Source organism: Hibiscus syriacus, unplaced genomic scaffold, assembly GCF_006381635.1.
Source record: "Hibiscus syriacus cultivar Baekdansim isolate YM2019G1 unplaced genomic scaffold, ASM638163v2 tig00111662_pilon, whole genome shotgun sequence".
Taxonomy (NCBI): domain Eukaryota; kingdom Viridiplantae; phylum Streptophyta; class Magnoliopsida; order Malvales; family Malvaceae; genus Hibiscus; species Hibiscus syriacus.
The window spans coordinates 677,774-702,406 of record NW_024063150.1 but is presented as its reverse complement, the minus strand read 5'-3'; the positions used below and the strand labels follow the sequence as shown (position 1 = coordinate 702,406).

The 24,633-nt window shown below is 32.0% G+C and overlaps 1 pseudogene; it reads left to right on the top strand.

The window, feature by feature from the left end:
• Positions 1–9,518: 9,518 nt before the first annotated feature.
• LOC120167087 lies at positions 9,519–10,393 on the top strand (annotated as a pseudogene).
• The last annotated feature ends 14,240 nt before the right edge of the window (positions 10,394–24,633 follow it).

Genomic DNA, 24,633 nt, shown 5'->3' with positions numbered 1-24,633 from the left:
TCGACGTCATGGAAAGGTCTGCCCTCGTACATCCTCGAGAAGTAGAAACGGTTTCCCGTTACTGTTGAACCACTTATAATAATCCTCAGCATACATCAAGAAGTCAGTAAAAATGGGCTCTCTACGTGGAAGGCGCCGATGTCGATCCTCCCACAACACGACCCGCTCATGATGCCTCACCAGCCAATCTGTATATATCTTGTTGCGTCTATCTAAGCTATGCAACTCGTCCCATTGCGAGGTGCTTCCGGAATTGGTTGAAAACAACCAAACTGCCGGAGCACGCGATCAGTGGAGTACCACTCGACAGTCGCATAACAGATCAGAGGGACCATCGCCATCCAAACATCTAATGACCCCTCAACTCAGATGAGATAACCGCCCTCACATCATCAGTAGAATATGACACCATTCAAACTAAAACAAATAATATATAATTTTTATCAAAATAATAATCTAATTATATAACTATAATCTAAAATCAATTTTTAAACATTAAAATTCATACCCTGTGTGTCAGCCTTCTGATCGATTAACACCCTAACTTTTTCTAAATCATCAGATAGCTCCTGATGATTTTTCCTATCAGTAGACCACCTATTCAAGGAAAAAATTTATTATACGCTGTATAAAATTATTAATATACAAAATCAGTTTTATAATTACCTTAGAAGTAGTGGAAATACGAATGGGTTCTTCACAACGGGACATAAAAAGGGCAATAGATATCATGCCCAAGATTGCAGCAGTAAGAGACATCCGCCGATAGCATTACGCCTGTAGTCAGTGGCTCCACACATCTCTCTGTACAACAAAGCCAAACTGTCGAGCCCCAACTGAATGATCCGGCGAGACGAAAGTCGCTAAGATGTCGCAACCACATGCAGTGAACTAGGTTGCGAGATTTGTCCGGCATCAGCAACCCTCCTATCAACTACAATATGCATGCCCATGCATACATCTTAACCTCATCCTCAGAGGCATCTGCGCTCAACTCCCGAAAATTGGCATCTAACCAATTTAACGATATCCTACCTTCGATAAAACTTTCCGGGACACGTCCTAGATTATCCCGACACAAAGTAGTCCAAGAACCGTAAGCTATCCCTGATATCACATCTCCATCCACCGAAAGCCCCAGGTGCATAGCAACATCCTCAAGCGTGATCGTGCACTCTCCGTACGGAAGATTGAATGTGTGGGTCTCCGGCCTCCACCGCTCTACTAAGGCAGAAATAAGGTCTGGTTCTATCTTACAGTGACCCTGATATCTACCTATGTAACCAAATCCAACCTCTACTAAATACGGCAAGACACGGCTAGGTGTCACTAACTTAAGATTCCTAATAAAATGATCTAATACACGGTCCTTCTCTTAAAAATAAATAATTATAAAAATTAATTCTTAATCTAATAATCATACATTAAATAAATCAACTAATTATTACTAATAATTTAAATTAAATTAAAACGTTTAAAATGTTACCGTATTAGCAAAGTGTCGAGATATATGATTTCCATCCAAGCGAAGTAGACTGCCTTCCATTATATATCTGCAAAAGAATTATATTAGTAAAATATTAAATAAAGTAAAATACTTAAATAAATTAAATACATAATTTTAAAAATATTATAAAATATACCTTAAACAGAGAGAGTATTTGAGAAAATTTGAGAGAATTTGAGAGAATTTGGTGTGATGAAAGTGATTGAGGATGAGGGTATTTATAGGGAGGATTGGGGTGTGAACGGGTGGGTAATTAAAGGTATAGCGCGCCCCTGTACCGTGCTATACCCTACGTGTCAGATAACCAGGTATAGCGCTATACCCTACGTAGGGTATATCGCAGATCAGGGGCCGCGCTATACCCACGTGTAACCCATGTCAGCGTATAGCGCGGGACAGAAGGCGCTCTATACCCCACGTTACGCCAAATTAACATATAGCGCGAGACAAAGGGTGCGCTTTACTACTACGAGTGTTAGATCAAAAAATATAATCTAACTAATATTAGATCAATAAATATATCGATCAATAATTTTTCGAGAAAACACCTCTTTTTATGCTCTCTCTGAACGTCAACTTTTACTTTTTCACCTCTCTCAACTTTAGCTTTTACACCCAAAATCTCAGCAATGTTGCGTGATTTTTCGTTCAAAGAAAGGAATCGTTCATGGTTTATACGCCACACCTATTTTGTTCTCATCAATTGATAGATTTACTAGGATGATTATTCGAAGTAAAAAAATCTAAATTACAAAAGTAAAATAAAGATGTAAGACGGTGATCTATACACCAAGACCTCTCTTGAACCCTCTAATAACTTCATCAACCATGAAAATGGTAAGCTTTGCTTTGGAACGTCAAGTAGACTAGGTGATGAAGATATTCTTAGAATCAACTATGTATTAGTTATTCTGTTATGGTAACTCAATTATTATTATTATTTTGTACCTAACGTTGCATTTTGGTTTTATTTGATCACTCGCTATTAAAAAGTTAACAGATATATTGATGTGACATTTTTAATTTTTTCTTTCATTAATGATACGACATTAACTTATAGTGACACGTCAGTAGCACCGTTAACTTTTTTAACTACGGGTGATCAAAATGAAAATAAAACGTAATATATGATATTATTTTGAAAAAAAATAGTTGAGTAACTAAATGAAACTGCATGAATAGTAAAGTGATAAAATACATAGTTTACCAAAATTCTCATCATAATCTTCAAACCAACCATTGAATTACAGCAAAAAGACTGAGCCTTTGGAGGAAGTTTTGACTTTGGAAAAATAGAGGAAGAGGAAGAAGAAAAAGTAAAGAGGGAACAATAAAAAAAAAATGTAAGAGCTAATGCCAATTTAATGGATCAATTTTTGCCTATATTCACTACGTAAAAATAAATCTCAAGTAGAAGATTTGTTTCTTAAAATGGGTTAGATTATTCTCTAAGTCACTATGTAATGTAAACCAAAATCCTCATTTTTATTACATAAATGAGTTAATCCTCATTCAATTAGGCTCAATATCTAATTAATAATCAAAATATCATGTCCATATAATTGATTTAAGATATGATTGATTTAAGATATTAGTGCAAATATAAAAGTGCCAAAAAAAACTATCATTGAAGCAGTATCAGTAGAGTGACATCATCGAAGTAGAATGAACTGAATGATGTAATCACCCATAATGCACTTAGAATGTGTAAAGCATTAGAGTGTTAGGATTATCTAGAAATGTTTCTTTAAAAGAGCTTTTTCGGCACAAAAGCATTGTTTTTCGGTTTTTTAATTTGAGTCAACAATCACGTTTGAAACTTTAATTTTTGACTGAAATGAGTTTATTGAACATATATTTTAATATAACTAATAGGTGTAAAATGTTTTTGGACTTAAATGAATTTGTTCAAACGATTTAAAAATAATTTAAAGTCCATAAAACTCAAAAATATCTTCAAGTATTTTTTACTTGATCTACACCTTATAGTAATTTTAGAAACTCAAAAAAATTTTCGGAGTGAAGTTTCGAATAAATTGCCTCTGTCTGGTTTCAAAGTCATTCTACCTGATTTCTAAACCTCCAACTGCAATGGTTATATGTTTTCAATAAGGTTTTGAAACTCCCTCTTGTGGTTTCAAAATCATAGTGCATAAAAATTGAAATCGAGAGAAATAAAGGCTTTCAACGATTATAATTCATCCCAACAACCATAAACGACTAAAAAATCATTCAACACAATAAAAACACTTCAAGAACATTGGAAAAATGTTACTACACCAATCCAAGCTAAGAGATCAAAAGAAAATTATCTTCAATCTTTATTCCTTCATTTTCTCTTATAAATTGTCTATAGAACCTTATTGAATATTTTTTTGTAATTCTTTCTTGTAAATTAAATCTTTATAAACACCTACCTTGTGAGTATTATTGTTTACCCAAACATATTTTGTAAAACGGATGATTTTAGTTGAACCTTGGAAAAAACTAGAGTTGTAAAGGTTACAATTTAACCTAGAAAATGTAGGGCCAAATTAGTGAATTTGTTAGAAAATTCTTAGTGTGAAAACTAAGGTAGTTGATATAAATTTCACTAAGGAAGTTGATCCACTATAATTTTTTATGTAAATTTTCTATCTTTCTTTGTTTCCACACCAAATTTTTAAAGGTCAGTTCACCTTCTTTTGGATTATTTCGGTTGATCCATAGAGCCTCAATAATCCCCAACAAAATTGTTCAGGAATGATTTTCTGTTTTAAACCGAATTTTGGCCAAAATTACTTCCATAGGCATTCTCAAACGACCCTTTATTCTTCTTAGAAATCCTGAGTTCAAATAACCATGTATGCAACAATGTAGAAATGGAACAAGCTTGCTATGACGATGGGAGTCATATATAACCTAAGCTTGAGACGCACGTTTATTGAAATGATGCGAACTTTTTAAAATTAAAAATTTACTTATTAGTATGCATATATAACTTAATAAAATAGACCAATAAACCATATAATAGTTCAACAAAGTTCTCTATTTTATTAATTATCTTCAACTTTTCAATAAAAAACATGTAACATCATATTTTATCATTTAATAGGAAGCATATAGACTATAAATAGACAAAATTAATTATCTATTTTATCATATTTTATTAATTATCTTTAACTTATTAGTATATCACGTGACTTTTGAGCGTTTTATTAAACTCGCCTCATCCAAACTAAATCGAGTGTTTTCGGCTCATTGCCTAGGCATATTGCAGTGTGTATGCATTATCGTTAGTTAATAATTTTTAAAGTATTATCGTGTGATTATTTCAGAGTATTTAAACAATTTCATTGACACCTTATTATCCACAACATCTCCTGGAGTTGTCATTCTACATAGACCATAGAAACAACTCTAGAATTACTATCATGTATATAAATATGTGTAATCCGAATTTCAAAGATAACTTTAAGTGTTGATTTAAAACATAAGATATGTTTGTTTCCAGAAAATGTTTTCCTAATTTTCCGTTGTTTGGTTGGCGAAAAATAGATGGTCAATGTAATTCATTTTCCTGATCAACTGAAATTCCCTTGCATTTTCTAGAAAATGACTTACGGTCTGATTTTCCGTAAGTCATTTTACGAACTTTTCACTTCAAGCATAAACACTCAAAATATTATTATTTTGTATATTTAATATTAATATATTATTTTAGTATTATTTTAATAAAAATATTAATTATTAATTTATATTTATTGGTAATTTTAATAATATAATATACTAATTTTTATTGTTATAATTTTATTATTATAATATCTAACACCATACTTTTATTTTAACAATATATAATAAATTATTAATAAAATTAATATTATTTATTAATTTATAATATTATTGAATTGTTGAATATTTAAAATATGTTCTTTAGATATATTATTATATTACTATTTTCATATTATATTTTTAATGGTTTAGTAATATTATTATTTTAATAAGTAATTCATATAAATAATAATATATTATTTTTATTTTAATAAATAATTAATGTAATTTATAATAATTTAATTTAATATTTTTATTTATAAAATTGTAGATATACTATATTTTAATAATAATATTTACATAAATAATATTAAATAAATTATTATAAACCAACAATGATTGATTCAAGTGGTAAGTAGCTTGATTTTGCTTAAGCAAGACTTTAGGTTCGAGTCCTTATGTAGGCAGAAAATCTTTGTTAGGAGACAAACCAGGAGGGCAATAAAAATATTATAATATTTTAAAAATAATAATATCATTTTAGCAATGAATAACATAATTTATTGTATTTGATGTTTATAATAAAGAGTTTTTAAAAAATTACAAATAAGTGAAAAATGAATTACATAACATCATTCAAACACCGTAAAATGAGTTTCAGAAAATATAATTTATTTTCTAGATCGTGTTTTCCGCACAAACAAACCCTTAAATGATATTCATTATCTTAGACTTATTAGACCAAAAATTGACTTTGGATTACATTGGATTGATGTAAAAGGTTATAAAAATGGGCTTTAGACCAATATGACGGATGTATAATTTTATGTTAAAAAATAAATTAATAAAATTTTAAAATAAAAATATGTTATTAATAAAATTTATTTAAATTATATATAAATTTAAATATTAAGAAACAACTTATTCATTAACCCTAGTGCATAAACGAAAAATTAGGTTATTATCTATGTAGTTTAAACTAAAGTATATACATCTCGGCTATAAGATATTGTTTTATTAATTCCTTAATAATTAAAAGTTATAAAATGTTCCTTTAATTATAAAGTGTTACTTTGTTAAGTCGTTCGACTATTAAAAGTTACAAAATGGTTACATGACTATTCATTATATTACAAACTCGTCCTTTTTTATTAAAAAAATGACGACATTATGAGCTGAACGTTAATCTACTGACTGTTATATTATAAAATATGATCCCATAATCTCAAATAATTATATCACCGTTTTCATGTTAACGTTCAACTTAGACAACCATTAATTTTTTAATAAAAAATGATGAGTTAAAACATAATGAATAATCATATAGTCATTTTGTAATTTTTAATAATCGAACAACTTAACAAAATAACATTCTACAATTAAAAAAATATTTATAACTTTTAATAATCGATGAATTTAATAAAACAATATCTATCGATGACCATTGAATGTTTTTCAACCCTTTCTTTTTTTTTTCAAATGTTTTATCCTGTTATAATAGCTAGGACCCTTCGAAGACGACAGACATTATTATGTAAGCTAAACGAGTCAGACTCATGAACGCTTATTTTTCCTTCGCTTTATTCCAGTCTTTCAATGTCTCCAAATCAACAGTGCTAAATCTGAACGCCACCGCCGCCGCCGCCCAGAACTCAGCTTTATCTTACACTCCCAGGAGCTAATTGGTAATAGCTAAGGCACTGAGTACTGAAGCAGCAGCTAAAGTACAACCGGCAAAAATGGTCAAAGCTGTCAGGGTTCATGAACTCGGTGGACCTGAGGTCTTTCTTTCTTCCCCTTTCTAATGCTTTATTCCATTTGATCTTAGAACTTGTATGAGTTTGATTGAATGGATCTTTGGGAAGTTAAGAATCTTTGCTTTTGTTGTTTCTCATGATTTGTCACTTGCCTTTTTGTCCTTCTGTTTGCTTAATTTCGATTGAGTTATTCTGGGTTTTTGTTAGTTAACTGTTTAGTCTTCTCCTGCTAGTAGAATTTGTACGAGTTTGACTGAGTAGTTTTTTCATTAGGAAATTAAAGATCTTTGCTTTTGTTGTTTCTCATGCTTAGCCGCTTGGGGGTTTTGCCCTTATTTTTATCTAATTTTGACTGAATGATTATGGGTTTTTAGAATGTTAAGTGTTTGTTAAAGGTTGATCATAATCTTTGTTATGCCTCCGGGGTATCCTCCTGTGATGTCTTACAGAAATAATATCTCCGTCCATGATTCATCCGGATCCCATACTCACTGGATGGTTACAGTCCCACGATAAGAGCTCTATAGTCCCATTATGATGTACCAGATTCAAACCTCTTCCAACAATTGCAACAGTATTGTTTAAGTCAGCCTATATATAGCCATAGCCAATTTGCCATCATAGTTCTGACATCAGCCGTTCTATAGCTGAAGTATTTATACTCCAACGAAAGTCTGAAAAAGGGGATACTTTCTTCTCTTTCTTTTCTCCCATCTTCCCCTTATGCTTTCATCTCTCACAGAGAAATATTAGCCATCGATAATTACTTTATCGACTGCAGTTTTCCGCCCAAACCAAAAAGTGTGAATCGTGGCTGACAAGACCAACTTGTTCTCATCAACAATCTTATCGTGAGTATTCTTTATATCATGAGAATTTATAATTTGAGCTCTTTAGGGTTGGACTGTTTACAACTATGATTTGCTTGAATTGATTCCATGGCAATGGGTTCCACTGTCTTGTTTTGCATAGCCACTCATTTGTTTGTCATTTTTACTTATACTCCACTAGCGATGATGATAGGTCCTTCTTGGGGGACCCAAGGAGGGAGAGATTCGTATTAAAACCAAAGTTGTCGGACTTAATTTCATCGATATCTACTTCGGGATAGTGTTAAAAGGGGCACAAGACGCACTAAAGCGATAAGGGTTTTACGTCTTATTGAAGTGAGGCGCATTTTTCGAAAACAAAAGATATACAATTTTTTTCCAGTTCATGCAATATAAACATCAAAGAGTATTCATTATCAGCATTTTATGTATTAAACATCATTTTTTTCCATCCACCATTGAGCCTTGAGAACCCAAGCAAACCACCCTTTTCCTTCCTTGGTCCAAAATTCCATATAAGAAACTGAAACAATAAATAAAAGTCTAATAATGAGTTGGCATCATCTTGTTACTTGTCTCCTTATTGTCCCTCCACCTCACATCTCTCAACAAAGGTGTATTCCTCCTTGTTGACACCACCTACACCCAATCCACACTTCTCCAAATTCACCCTAATCCTCCATTTTTGTATTTATAAATTGTGTTTCAAGCTTTTCTTTCTTTCTCATGGATTCAAATTTCGCCATGTGCTAAACATGCTGGTCAAGAACCCATCGCTATGCAACAAAATTCACTGAAACCTTTCTTTTTCCCCCTTGACTCTCAATTCGTGCATGCATTCTTCTCTTTCATTTTGTCTGCTTAGTCAATTGTCTTTTTAACACCAAAAATGGCTTCTATTCATCCCCTTTGTTTCTCTCTCTTTCAAACTTCAAGACAAACAGTAATTATATAAGGTAAAGCGTCCCACCTTTATTTCTTCTCTCTTTTTTGTTGTTGATATACAAGTTAGTATGTAAAATCTAATAAAAAGAATTAAAAATGACAAGAAGAACAAAGAGGATTGAAAAGGCGGCGCCTTTCTGCGCCTCAGTGCCTAGTGTGTCTTAGTCGCACCTTGCTGCGCTTTATTGAAATCTCCTCGCCTAGATCAAATTAGGTGCTTCACCATTGCCTGGCCTCGCCTTAGCACCTAGGCGCGGCTCAGTTGCGCCTTTTGAAACACTGCTTCCGGAAAGGAGTTTATAAGGCTGCTACCATGCCCTTCACTCCAGGCTTGTTTGAATATTTCATTATCGTAATTTCTTTCACACATCTAGCTTTACCATAGTTTTCAAAGATTTATAATTTTGGCCTTCAATATGATGATCAACACAATCAATTATAAATTCAATCTTTACCTTGAATGTCCTGGAGCAAATGACAGACTGAATTCAAAGGGTTTGACAGGTCATTTTGCATTAGTTTGAGTTATCAACTTCGAATAGCATAAAAGTTTTCTGCATCTGTAGGATGAACTAATTTACCTCTGAATTTGAATTGGGATTTCCCCCCATTTGATCACGTAGTAGCCGACACCTTGGATTGGAAAAAGGATGAGTTTACTATATTAATACGAATCTTCGCCAGTAATAGTTATTACGGAAATCATTTTTCTTCCGTTTAATTACAGGTATGGAAGCTGTCAGAGAGGTGATTGCTGTGGGACCTGGACTTACTGGCAGGAAAGTTGGAGATATTGTAGCATAAGCTGGTCATCCTATGGGTGCATATGCCGAGGAGTAGATTCTTCCAGCAGACAAAGTTGTGCCAGTTCCTGTGGCACATCATGCGATACAGGTTGAATCCGGACACACGGTTCTTGTTCATGCGGAAGCTGGTGGGGTTGGGTCTTTGTTATGCCAGTGGGCAAACGCACTTGGTGCCACTTTTATCGGAACTGTCTCAACAAACGAGAAGGCGGCTCAAGCAAAGGAAGATGGATGTCACCATGTCATAATTTACAAGGAAGAAGATTTTGTTGCCCCTGTCAATGAGATAACATCAGGTAAGGGGGTGGAAGTTGTTTACGATTCTGTAGGAAATGATACCTTTCAGGTGATTACTGCTTTTGCTTTCCTATACTCGTAATTGAATATCGAATTTCGTATTATAAGGTGTGCCCTTGAACTTCAATCGCTGTTTTCATTTGCTTCCGCTACTAGAAGTTATATTTTGTTAGGGCTCCCTGGCATGTTTAAAGCCTCGTGGCTATATGGTGAGCTTCGGACAGTCTTCTGGTACACTGGATCCAGTTCCATTGTCTGCACTTGCAGCGAAGTCTCTGTTATTGACTAGGCCTAACATGATGAAATGCACATCGACTCGGGATGAGCTGCTTGAAACCGCTGGGGAGGTGTTTGCTAGCGTTGCATCGGGTGTTTTGCGGGTTCGGGTGAATCACAAGTACCCTTTGTCACAAGCACAGGAAGACCTCAAGAATCGAAGAACATCTGGATCAGTTGTGCTGTTTCCATGAAAGCATCAAAAGAAACCCCCTTCGTTGTGTTTTGATGCTGAACCTTCAACGTGTGCGATTGTGTTAGAACTTGTTGAAGCCGAACAACTTATCTATAGCTGAATGAATAATTACTGTTGATAATGAAAAGGGGATAATCAGCTGCTGTTTTAACATTTAACAATCAACTGCTAAATGTAACAATCGCAGGGTTTGTTTGAGGAATTGTCTATTGGAGGGTCTATTTGATTGCATAAAATTTGAATTCACTTTTCTTTTTAAATGTTTCAAAGGGCTTCTATTTTGAGGAATTAAGTTCTCTTTGATCAAAATTTTAATTTATCTATTTTGATCAATAGCGCCATGTATTGGTATCTATAGCATTTTAATATTTCAAATTAAATGTTGTTTTTTATTTTAACTATTTTTATTGTTATTTAGAAATTAAAATATAATCATTTGATTAAATTTTTAAACTTAATAATCAATTTTAGGGTAAATTCTATTAATAGTCTCTGAGCTTTTAAGGTTCTAGTTTTTTGGTCACTAAACCTTTAAAACATTTAATACAATCATTGAACTTTAGAACATTTGCATTATAGTCATTATTGTTAGTTTCTATTAAGAAAAACTGACGTGGTGCACTAAAATCTAAAAAATTCAAACTTCAAAACTGTCTTATTTTAAATTAGCAATCATCATTCGGATCATTAACATCGTCACCATTTGATATTTTTCTTATCGTGGTTATCTTTCTTTACTATAAAATTTTAAATTTTTAGATTTTTTTTTTCAAAATAAATCTTTTTTTATCGGAGTTATCTTAAAAGGTTTTTTATTTCTCCTCATCGTCAAATCGAATGGAAGATAAATTCTTATTTAAGAAATCCAAATTTTTAAGAAAATTAAAAAAAATAAACGTGTCATACCATTGGTGGATGCAAGGTGTCCCGTCTAAAACCTGAATTTTTTATGTTATGTTAATTTACTAATAATGTTCATCTTGAAATTTTATTTGTGTCCACCTTATATGAATTTTTTATTACTAATATATGTGTGCTCAATATCAAAAAATAATTTTAGATCTGTCTATCATATACTTATTTAAGAAATATTTTTTTAAACATACGTAACAAAGAAAATTAAAATGAAAAAAAAATGAGCACGAATCAACTTATTTCAATAATTAAAGAAATTATTGTTATTACTAGAGATCACGAATTCAAACATCAATGATTGTAGTAGAGTCCCTAATGGAATGAGGCGGAAAAAGAAACTGAATTTGGTTGAATTGTAAGTATTTAGTAGTTATCGAGGGAGAAGATGAAGCGAGTGAACAACAATCAATTATCTTTCTCTCTCCAAAACGCTGCATTTTTCCATTTGATGTTTGATTGGTTCCCAAGAAAAATTTTCAAGAAAATTTTTCAGAAACTAAACTTTTTTTTTCTACTTTGAAGTTATTGAAGTTCTTCCGTTATCTTTCTTGTTTGATTTTTCATTTTATTTTTCTCCTCTTTGGCTCATGCATCTATACTTGTTTTAGATTCATCGATTTTTTAATTTGATTTCGTTTGATCGATCTCCTCAGTCAAAACTTTCACCGTTACCTTTAACAATTTACTTGTTCTTCTTTCTCTTTTGATGTCTCCCTATTCTAACGTTTAAAATCTTTCTTACATTGTTTTTGGTGTACTTCATTGTAAAAAAAAGTGTAATTACTGATAGAATTTCTGTGAGAATTTATGACGAAATTTGAGTTTTGTAACATAATTTTTGACGAGAAAGAGTAATCAATAAAATACTGGTTGAAACCAACATTTTCGAGGACATAAATTAATCCGTCATAAATTTACTGACGGAAATTCATCAGTTTATTACTTACGAAATATTTAAAATCCGTTGGAATATTATATATATATATATATATATATATTATGTTTTTGATGAACATATCTTTTCTGTCGGGGTATTTATAAAGATAAAAAGAAAATTTGAATTTTTAATTTTCGATGGATTATATTTTTTCTGTCGGAAATTTAAATCTTAATTTTTTTTAAAAAAGAGGGAAAATTTATTGGGATTCTACCCGAAAATATATTCATTACCTCCAAAAAAAAAATATTATGAATCCAAATTTTTGTTTAATTAATTAATGAACCAAAAATTAATAATAATATAATTCAAATAATTAGATTAATTTGAAAAATTAGGTAATAATAATACTAACAAGTTCATATTGTATTTTGGTAATGCCTTAATAAGAAAATAATAACATATGTTACAAAATTAAATTCATCATAATAATGAAGATAAACATGAATTTACAACATATACTTCACAATTCAATGTTTCTAATAAATATAAATATATGATTGTACACTATACATAAAAAATACAATATTCAATAATAAAGAAAGAGTAAAATATAAAGTTTGTACGCTAAAGAATTATTATCATTTAATAATTTTTAAGCAACCTACAAAATATAATGAAAGATGTTGGTCAATAAATAAAATTAATATAATAAATAAAGTCTGTATTAAGAAAAAATTACATTAAATAAAATTAGAACTTACATCAATATTGATAATTGATGATAATAAAAGAGGATGAAATTAAGAGAACTTTTAGATAGAAAAAAAAAGTTAAGAAGAGATGAAACGAGAACAAGGAAATGAGAGAATATTGAGTTTAGAAAGGTTTAAATTGGAGAAAATAAGGGGATGGAAAACGGGTTAGTTTTAAATTTAATGGTGCAATGAAGGGAAATTGAAATAAGCAGAACGGGTAAGAAAACCTCTAAACTTGGTGACGAAACATGTGAACCCGTTAGAAATTTGTGACGGAATAGGTGAATATGTCAGAAATTTGTGACGGGTCCACATATTCCATCACAAAGTTGTGATGGATCCACATATTCTATCACAAATTTAAAATATTTTTTTAAATAAGATATTTTTAAAAAAATTATCATATAAAAAAGAATCATCCAACAATTTAAAAAAATATGCTTCTTGTAGTAACTAATGCCACAAGCAGCAGCACGAAGGAGGACAAGTTGGATCGAATAACCAACTCCATCTCTCTAATCTAGTTGTCTAAATAGCTATATTAAAAAATTTAAAAAATATTTAAAAATTTAGTAAATAGATAGTAGTAAAATGTAATTTCAAGAAGTATTATCTAAATTGTCTTTGTACTATATTATATGTTTAAAGTGTGGCATTATTTTTTTTAATAAACAAGGTAAACGTCTCTAAAAACCTCCCTATATATCCTAAGGGAGGAAAAACGCATTAAACTTGTTGTATTTTCATTGATAAGAAAATAAAAGTATAGAAGTATTACAATTCAACAAAACATCAGATAATATTAAAAAATTTGAAGTAAAGTTGGAAACCTAAAAATAAATATCATACGAAATTCAAGAAGCACTATCCTCATTGTATTGTTGTGATGCAGGAATAGGATAATAAGCTTCTTCTTGATTGTTGGGTGGCTAGACAAAAGATGTCAAAAGTGTGCTACCTCTCGCTTGAGGGTGCAAATGCATCGAAGTGCTAGTTGAGCCTCTGAATGTTGGACGCATAGGAGGTTGTATGACATTGAACCCTAGATAAAGTGGACGATGATAATATTTGATTGAAATATCATTTTACGATCTGATTGTCCATTATAGTTTGCTTCGAAAAGCATATGAGAGTATCATTATTGTTGTGACATTACTAAATTCATTAGCATATCTTGACGTTCTTGGACTTGCCTCAACTGCTCTTTTAATGTATCGATCTCTTCTTGTTGGTCTAGATTTCGGGGTATGGACCTTTTTGAAAAACTAGAAGTCTGAGACGTATTATAGTATATGGGAGTTGCAGATCCAACACCAAACACCCGACCCTTCGAGCTTACTCCACCAGCAACCTCAAAAAATATTTTATCTTGTTCAGTTGATGCTGAAGATGACTCATCCAAACTTGTAGCCTCTTGAGCTACTGCTAGTGTTTGCAAATACTTATTCTACAAAAAAATGATAATTTATTATATTATATTATATAAAAGGGTAAACATTTTGAACTATCTGATTTGTTCTCTATCAGTCATACTAAGCAACAACAACAACAACTAAACATTTTCACACTTAATAGGTTGCTAAATAAATAAAGACACCAAAAATATACAAATACATACATGGAGCAATCAATAAAGTAATAAAATATTATCGAATGTAAATTCAGTTGCTAAATAAATAAAGACACCAAAAATATACAAATACATACATGGAGCAATCAATAAAGTAATAAAATATTATCGAATGTAAATTCAAAACAACAAAGCACCAAAATTTGGGGAAAACTGGATTGCCCAGTAACTATTAAGTAATTTCTAGAGTCTAAATATCTGTCAATCCAATGACCATACATTTATAAAATTGAAATAAAAGTGTCAACTATGTGATTTACCATAAATAAAAATAAGTAACATTAATTAATGAAAAGCTTTTGATTATAATTTTGAGAATAACATACAACGAATTCTCAATGATTGTCACTGAACCACCCATCATCTTTGTTGTCCTTATTCATATGAGTAAACTTGTAAAGAGGAATGCACCTACTGTCTCACCAATATGATGTTACTTAATTCAGGACCAACAACATCTACCTCATTGGATTCATGATTACCATAAATCGTATGCATCCTCTAGAATTGGAGTATTAAAATCCGTCATATGATTATAGTAACTAGTATAAGAAAAACGTGGCTCTCCATGATGCACCCAATTGTGACAATGCTAAACAAACCCTTCAATGATCACATGAACTCTAACCGTTTCTAGATCTCGAAAATTTTTATTTTTGCATTAAGGTTGATTACATGGACACCTAATATTTCCTCGATACGCGAATCTAGGCTTACTTAACACAAATGTGATGAATTCCAACCGTGACCGCTCAAAATTTGGATTAATAATGTGACCATTTATCAGCCTATCAATATTGTACATCCAAGATCGATCCATACTGAATACCAAAACCCGTTTCTATTTTAATATTAAATTAAGATACTTAAATTAATAAAATTTTAAATAATAAATTTTATTTTTTAAATTTCCTAAAAAATAAAATAATCTGGATTTATGGTATTATTATTGTAAATTACATGTAAAAAAATTTAATTATTATTTTTATTAACATGCAAAAAATATCATTGTTAAATACATGCAAAAATATTTTCTCCACTTTTTGATGTATTTTGCACCTTTTTAATTAAAGGCTAATACTAATAAATTGATAGCATTTTATTGTAAAAAATAAATTAAAACTTACTTCAGCTCACAAATTTAATAGAAAATTTCAGAGTTCTGCAAAAAATAAAAATAAAAATAAAAAATACCAAAAATAAAATTCATAATATTATTTTTCTTTTAAATATAAAAAATAATAGCATGTTATCAATATCATTAAAAATAAGTTTATTAATTAATCAGAAGCAATTTGTATTAACTATAAAAAAAAGGAAACAATTTACACTATATATATTATCATTGAGCATATGCAAAGCAATAATAGAGAAAAAATTTATTTTTTTATAACAAGACGATTGAGTATGTTATATATAAGTCATGAAAGTAAATATCTAAATCATTTAGATAAACAACATTCTCCAATCTAAAATTAAAATATCAAATAAAAAAATAAATGCATATAAATAAAGAAATAAAGGATAAATCCATAAATTAGTATATTATAATTTCAAGTGGACATATAAATGAAAAATTAAATATTTAAGATAATATAAAATAAAAATAAGAAATACTTACATAAATCAATTTACAACTTAAAAACTAATTCATGATAAAATATTAAAATTCTGCAAAAAAGACAATTATAAGAAAATTAATCTAAGAAATATATAATAGAAATAAAAAAAGAAATACTAACACGTTATTTTAAAGAGTTTCAAGGGATGTTATGTCTTCAACTAAGATTCTGGTGTTGTCCCAGAGGGAGAGAGTGTCACAACTCCAACTTAAGAATTTGAGAGAGTGGGTTTGTTGGTGTGGTCTCGCAAGAGAAGATTTGGAAGAGTGTAGGAGGTGGAATTTCTGGTGCCAAGATAAAAATTGAGAAAGAATGGAGGAAGACACAGAAATGAGAAATGGGAAAGACAAAGGAAACGAGTAGGTTGTCAAAATAATTTAAAATTATTTACAGCTCTAATATTTAATAGGTTTTAATTACATATAATTAATTTTTGTTGTGGGGATTGAAAAGAGAAATATATAGTTGTATATTAAATGTAGTTATTTTTTAATTTTCGAATGAATGACTATTCAATCACAAATTAAATGGGTATATTTTAATTAAAGTTGAACAAAATTTCCGACGGAATTATTGTCCCGTTATAAATTAAATTGATATTTTTTATTGATAAATTAAATGTAGTTATTTTTTTATTTCCTATGGAATGACTATTCCATCACAAATTAAATTGATATATTTTAATTAAAGTTGAACAAAATTTCCGGAGAAATCATTGTTCCGTCATAAATTAAATTGATATTTTTATTGAAATGAATAAACTTTATGATGGAAAAAGTAAGTCGATCGAAAATTACAATCTCATCATAATTTTGTAACGGAATCATTTATTTTCAACGGTAAATTGTGATAGAAGTAATTTAAAATTTTCTTGTAGTGCTTGGAAATCCTGACTGACTCCCCATGAACATTTCATTCAAATGATTTTTCCGTTTGTTTTTTTTATCCAGTTAGCAGATCTGAGAAATGGAGAAAGCATCGCATGAACGTGATGAAGAAACATCTGCTACAATGAATCTCACTGTAATCTTCTCCGCTTTCGATTTTTTTTTCCTGTTGCACTCACTCGTACGCCCTGCTTCATGCTACCAAGTACGCGTGCCATACTAACTGAAAGTGACATTTTCTTTTTGCAGCGGACATGCAAAACCCTTTTGTCTACCACTCGCGATTAAACCTTGATTTTCCACAGTTGTCCCCTTTTTCTATGATTTTCTGGGTTCAAAATTCAGTGTTCACGTACAGCGATTAATAATACTCAGTAATTTTATTCTGACATTGAGAAAAGAAACATGGGCGAGTTGGAAAATCTTTGATTTACTTGAAAGGGCAAGGATCAGAAGAGTTCTCCAAGGACGCCGAAATGAGGATTTGTTTGGGCAGTTGCTGCTCCCTTCTTCACCTTATTCAACCGTGGGTAAACTACAGATCAATTCATCTTCATCCTTTCGCATCCTTTTGCTTTCTGTTTTTCATGAACCTCTGTATTAATGGTCCCCTTCAGATCCAGTAGCTCATATTAGAGTTGGGTCTTACTACGAAATCGATCATTCCAAGCTTCTCACTAAAATCCCAGACCAACTCATGGTAGTTCCAATTATCATGGTGATAAATCCTACTTCAAATGAATTCAAAGCGGTACATTTGGTTTTGAGTTTGGTTTTTGAATCCTTATGGGGTAACTGGTTTCTTTTAACTTTTGTTTGCCAGGTGAGTAAAAAGCCCAAGTGCAGCGTGTCGTTGAGGTACCCAAGCACGTATTCTCTTCGAACACATCTCAGTCAGGCGAAGATATTTCCCGCATTGCATGAACAGTACGCGATGACATTAGAGATTTTTGGGGATGCTTTATATCGTAGGACCCCACCACATGAACTTGCAGTGCAGAAGAATCAATGGAACTTTTGAGTAATGGAGGTTTCTTCCAAGGAACAAGAAATAGGGAAAAACTCAAGTCCAAGCTCAGCTGTTTTTACCAGATATGTCAACATGGTTCGTAAGAAAGGCTTATGATGGTCTGAGTTGATATCCGGAGGTTTCAAAAAGTGTTCAAAGAGACGAGGAAGAGAAGGAAAATGAAGAAGACGACAATGAAGAAGATGATAAGGATGAGGAAGAAGAGAAAGAAATGATGGGGAGTGATAAAAGGTTGTGGAGACAGATGGGAACTGAGAATATCTCTAAGGGGGAGCAAGCTTAAGAGTCCAAACGGCAAAGAAACTAAATCATGAAAATGATCAACCAATTACTTTTACAAGCCGAGCTAGAAAAGAGAAGTCAAGAACTCCATCAAAAGATGGTCCGTTCAGAGGTGAGCTATAGTTTATTTATTAATTTAATGTTTGTTGAATTAATTTCTTTTATAAAAAACTGGGTTTTCTAAGTTTGATGAATGAATGTTAATAAAGGTAGTGTAGACACCCGTTTTTGTCCGGATCATTTATTATTATTATATTATTATTATTATTACTATTATTTTTATTATTATTATTGATATATAAATTACATTTTTTGTAAGCTTTACCAGAAGCCCATAGTAGAGACCAACCCAATTACAACAAGTCTCAGTAGCCCAGATATAGGGCCCAATCCCAAAGCCTGATTCACTCAAACCCAATCCCGATTACAACCCAAGCCCAAACTGATGGGAACCCAACTTATTCATCCGACTCGGATATGGATCGATCCGACCCGATTAACCTAGGGATTCATCATAACTCTATGTGATTCTACCGCCGCTGCCTACTGTTGCGGTTCCTGACGCAGCCATCGTCCTTCCCTGCACCAACAGTGACCGTAAATCTGCAGCAACAGTGACAGAGAGACATAAATCAAACACAAAATCTATTCAAAGTCAGAAAATCCCAATAAAATATAAGAGCAAATCAAGTCCAAAATCCCGAGGGACTTATCAAATCCATCAAGCATGCAATAAAAGAAAAGCAATGAGGAGATATCAGGGGACATTCGGTGGAGGGAAAAAGAAAAAAACAGAGAAAATACAGGGAACCATTCGGGGAAAAAGCTTCAAATAGAGAAAAAAAAACAAACAAAAATACACAACAGAGAGAGAAATAGTGGGAGAAGCCTTTACCTTCGTTGGAGGAGCGTCGGTAAGCCCACGAGTCGTCGGAGCTCGGTTTTTTTCCGAAAGGTAACGGCTTAGATCTACAGTCCTAGAGGTGTTTTTAGGCTAAGCTAGGTTGGGAAATAGGTTGAGGGTAAAATGAGGAACGTTTTGAAGGAGGAACGTTTTGAGGGAGGTTGGGTACCTCCGGCCACCGTACGCCGCCGTGCCGGCCGCTGTGGGAGCCTCCGACCACCGTGTCAAACTCTCTTCAGAGGAGAGAGTTGAGAGAATTCTGATTCTCTCTCTCTCCTCTCTCTTTTTGAAGAGAACAAATGAAAGAGGATGACCATTTTGGCCTTTAAATTATAAATATATATATTAAGTGCAGAACGACGTCGTTCCAGAAATACCTTATGCATGTTTTCGGAGTGTGAGTTAACTACTCAATAGGTCCCTTATACTTTGTAATCTCATATTTCAGTCGTATAATGAAGTTTTGATTACTTTGATTTCGAGCATGAAGTTTTCAGAAATTATAATTTAGTACTGATATTGTTTGTTATGTTATTTCCGTTAATATTTGACATTGGCCACTATATTTGTAAATATATTATTTTACTCATTGTCTTTTGTATGGTTTAATTACTACTTAGTCCAGTATGTTTAAGGTGTAATTTATTTTAATCCCGTGTGTATACTAGTGCAAAAAGTTATGAATTTTTTGCTTTGGTCCTTATGTTTAGTATAGTACTTATGTTAGTCACTCTTTGATTTGAAATTTAATATTTATGGTTTATTCCCCATTTAATCCTTGTTTCTTCGTCCTTTTAGTTTTTTTGTCCATGAATGTATTGATATGATTTCTTGATGTTTTATTTTCATTAGTATAATAAATATATGTTATGTATTGTTATTTATTTATTAAATTCTCCTGTATGCATTTTTTACGTTTTGAACAAACATTTGCATTTAAGTTTGCATGTATGTACTTTATTATATGTATGCAAGTGCATTATTATTGTTAGGAATGTGATTTTAATTCTAAGTCAAGATGTTTGCTATGTAAAAAGTTTTCCACACATTTTGAACAAATAAATATATATTAAGTATTGTTTCGTTCAAGAAATTTGACAAAAGTATAATCCAATGCCATAGGATTCCAACAAATAAATATATGTTAGGTATTGGCTCGTTCAAATTTTATTTCATATATTTTATTTATATTTATTTATATTGTATTTCTTTATTTATTTGAATATTTTCAAGAAGAACAATTTGTAAAATGGACGTGGAAAACATTGCTTGATCGAAGTGGTGTAATCTGATACGACATTTGAACAGATGTGAACTTGAAATAAAATTGATTTCATTGTGCTAATTAATTATTTTTTATTTTAAATTAAACAATGTGATGCATGTTACCAAATGGTAATTTATATTATGCAAATGTTGATCTTCTATTTATTTTCAATTTGTGTTTTATCAAAGAGGGAATATTTTTTACAGATAAGAAATAGTCGAAATAGCTTTCCCGACGAAGGATTGCAAAACTTAGATTTCTTTCGAGTTAAATAATTTTTTCTAATTAATTAATTCGAAGCAAATTAATTACACTTTAATAAATGGATCATAATTCAACTTTATATTCGATTCATGATTTCCACCCTTATGACAACGTGTAAGCGATCGAGTAACAATTTTGGGCGCTGTGGGGGTGCTTACCCTTCCTCATGCGTAACCGACTCCCGAATCCGTTTTAATCGAATCTTTGTAAACGCAGACCATTTTAAAAACAAATGATTTTTCTTAAAATTGTTTTTAAAAAGACGTTTTTAGGTATTCGACCTACCTAACCCAAAAGTCGATGGCGACTCTATCCAATTTATTCCAAATCAATCCAAAATCGACCAATTTTCCAAAATAAAAGTCATAATCGTTTTTTAAAAAATACTTTATTGTTTTATAAAAAAATAGTTATGACAGCTTGGCGACTCTGCTGGGGACTTTTTTTAGAGAGTTAAGCTGTAGGTCGCTTACACATTGTCGTTTTGGTGGAAATTATGAGTTCAAGTCTTTAGTTAACTTATGATCCGTTTATTGAAGTTTAATTGCTTCATTTTTAATTGTCATACTAACATTTGAATTTTTGTTTTCAGATCGGTCTAAGTTTTTGTCGAGTTTTATATCTTTTTCGTTTTGAGTCAAAGGTAGGTATGCTCATCCTCACACACATCACATACATTTGCATAACATAAACTCTAGACACGAGCTTCGATCCAAATTAGTTAGGGTGATTGCTTTACTCTCGTAAGAATTTATTCTTCGTATGAGTTTTAGCAATTAACCCATGGGATACATACCTTATACCTTCGTAGGGATTTATTCCTCGTATGGTATAAGGTAGTGAATCCCCTCGAATTGAACTTGTTCCGTTCGAAAACTGTAATGGGTGAGGATCGAGGGTCTAGTAGCCAATGGGGGCACTGATATTAAGGACAATTTGAGTCCTATTTTCCTGTTAGAGCCTAAACCATGCATATAGTGAACCGTAGAACGATCACCCTAGGTATAGATATACCAAACCTCTGTCCATCAGTAGGTACCCAAATTAGGTATACACAAAGGAGGATTGTTTCTGAACCTTTCCTTTTTTCTTTAAATTTTGTTAAATAATTGCATGCGAACTAGATACCATGCGGTTAGTATTAATTTCTCGAAAAAATCATTTTGGGTAGATAGCATGTCCGGGCAGGAATGTTATTTAATTAAAGCATGTTCGGGTAGATATCATGACGGGGTAGGTGTTATATTTATCTGTAGATATCATCTTTTAACTCTATCGATTATCATTTGTACTAACTCGTTTTTCTCAGGTGTTTGTGTTACTAACACTTTTTTTCTCATTTGTGTATGTCATTTGTCATCATTTTTTGCATTGCACTGCATTGACATGACATAATGCGAAAATGTTGATCTGCAAAGGGATAGTCAAGAGAAAATTTTCACAAGAAGAGGTGAAAGTTTTCAATTAAGCAGTCTCATATACAGACATGCACTGAGGGTTAAAAGAAGTTCCAAAAAAAAAAATGAGATTTGCTCGAAGATCGTCCATAATTCGAGACTGAATTGACGATCCATTGATACCAGGAGTAATCCAGCAGTAGATTCTTATCTACAATCATGTCATCGCCACACATCAAAGAGCAACACATTGGCTTCAACACCGCCGAGGCATTAACGGAGTTAGTTTATAGAGCATTGAGGGGCATCAGTTCCAAATACGAAGATCCAAGACGAAGCAGTGATCTATAAGATCGTGCAATATTCGATACTGAAATGATGAACCATTGATTTGAGGAAGAATCCTGCAGTAAATTCTCTTTTACGATCATTCCAACTCTAATCATCGAAGAATGGCGTACTGACTTTAGCACCGCCAGTTATTAACAAAGTTAGGTTACGGAACTCTTAAGGGGCATCTTTTTCAAAGACAAAGATCCAAGACGAAGAAATGACCCATTTCAATTCAACATCTAAGCGAAGTCAAGTCTGTAAAGTGGACTGTCTTATAATGTGAAAACTTGTATCTCTGGTGAAAAGTATTCTAAAATATTCATCGTTGGGATCAATATTTTTGCATCTGCATTTTCATCATTGCATTTTGCACAACATTCATGTAAGCATTTTTACATGTATTAATCATACCTTGCGGGAAACTTTGATGAAGCATATCTAACTGTGATACTGCATTCACACAATACTGAGAATGGATGCAAAATTTGAGCAACTGAAGAAAGAATTTGAAGAGAGTTTGCAAAAGATGCAAGCAGAATGGGAAGCTAAAATGGAACAAGAGAAAAAAACCACCATGGATCGTATCTTGCAAAACCAAAAAGATCTAGTTAACCAAATGATAGTACAATGAGATCCCTGAGAACTTAAAAAAGTGGTGCATAGAGACATTCAAGGGAACGAGATGACAAACTCTCACAATGAAATGGATGCAATAGAACTAGTCTTAGTTCCCGACTTGGTGTTCCCGTTTAAATTTAAGATGCCCGATTTTGAGAAGTACAATGAAACTAGTTTCCCCAATGCACATCTCACGATGTTTATTCGAAGGATGATTGGATACACCAGCAACGATCAGATGTTGATCCACTGCTTCTAAGACAGTTTGATTGGACCCGCTTATAAGTGGTATAATCAACTGAGTCGTACTCAAGTCCGCTCCTGGAAGGATTTGACTAGTGCTTTTTTGGGCCAATACAAACATATGACTGATATGGCCCCCGATCGAACAACGTTACAGAATATGTAGATGAAGAATGGTGAGAGCTTCCGAAAATACGCACAACGATGGTGGGATATTGCATCTCAAGTGCATCCACCAATGACTGAAAGAGAGTTCATCACCCTATTCATCAACATATTAAAATCTCCATATATTAATTACATGGTTGGAGCTGCCACGAAGATTTTCTCTGACATTGTCATGTGTGGAGAAATGATCGAGAGAGCAGTCAAGAATGACCAGATAGGAGGCACTAACCATACCGACAATGAGGAAAGAGCTGATATTAACATTGATGGATCTTACCTAGCTAGTCTAGGGGACCAAACCTCATAAGGTGTTATGTGAAAAGACTCACATCAGTACAATTCCAATGACATATGAGAAGTTGCTCCAAACGCTAGTTGAGATGAATCTGGTGACTTCAGTTTATTCCAAACCAAGAGAGGCTCCATATCCTGAAGGCCATGATATTAACGCCATATGCGACTATCACATTGTGAGCTCAGGGCACAACAGTGAGAACTATGGGGCATTGAAGCGCAAGGTCAAAAATCTGATCGATTCAGGGGAATTGACTTTCAATGAATGATGGGACATTCTGATCAGGAGTCGGCTGGGGCATCAATTAGAAGTTTTGTTGCATTCTCATGCATATCATTTTGTTTGAACTTGTTTTTCTATCCATGTTTAAATGTTTGTAAATCACTTGACTTTCAAACATTTTCAATAAAATGTTTCATTCTTAGGAAATGAACATTGAACAAATTTTAATCTTTAGTTCTTTGAATATCGAATGAATTACGTATTCTCTTAATTTTTCAAGAATTATAGATTTTTGACATATGACAAGATTATACATTTCTTATCATATCCAACCCTAAAATAAAATCTCTCGATTCTTTACCCAAAATAATTCATGGCCACTGCCAAAGAACCAAATTTTGACATTCATTTTCTTTGAGACTTTTAAACATTGCCTTTATCTTTTTTTTTCGAGACACAAAAAGTCATACCCTTATCTTTCATTGATCCAATAAAGTCACACTATCATCTTATTAGACGTCAAACCAACATTTTTATACCAATAAAACCTAAAGACA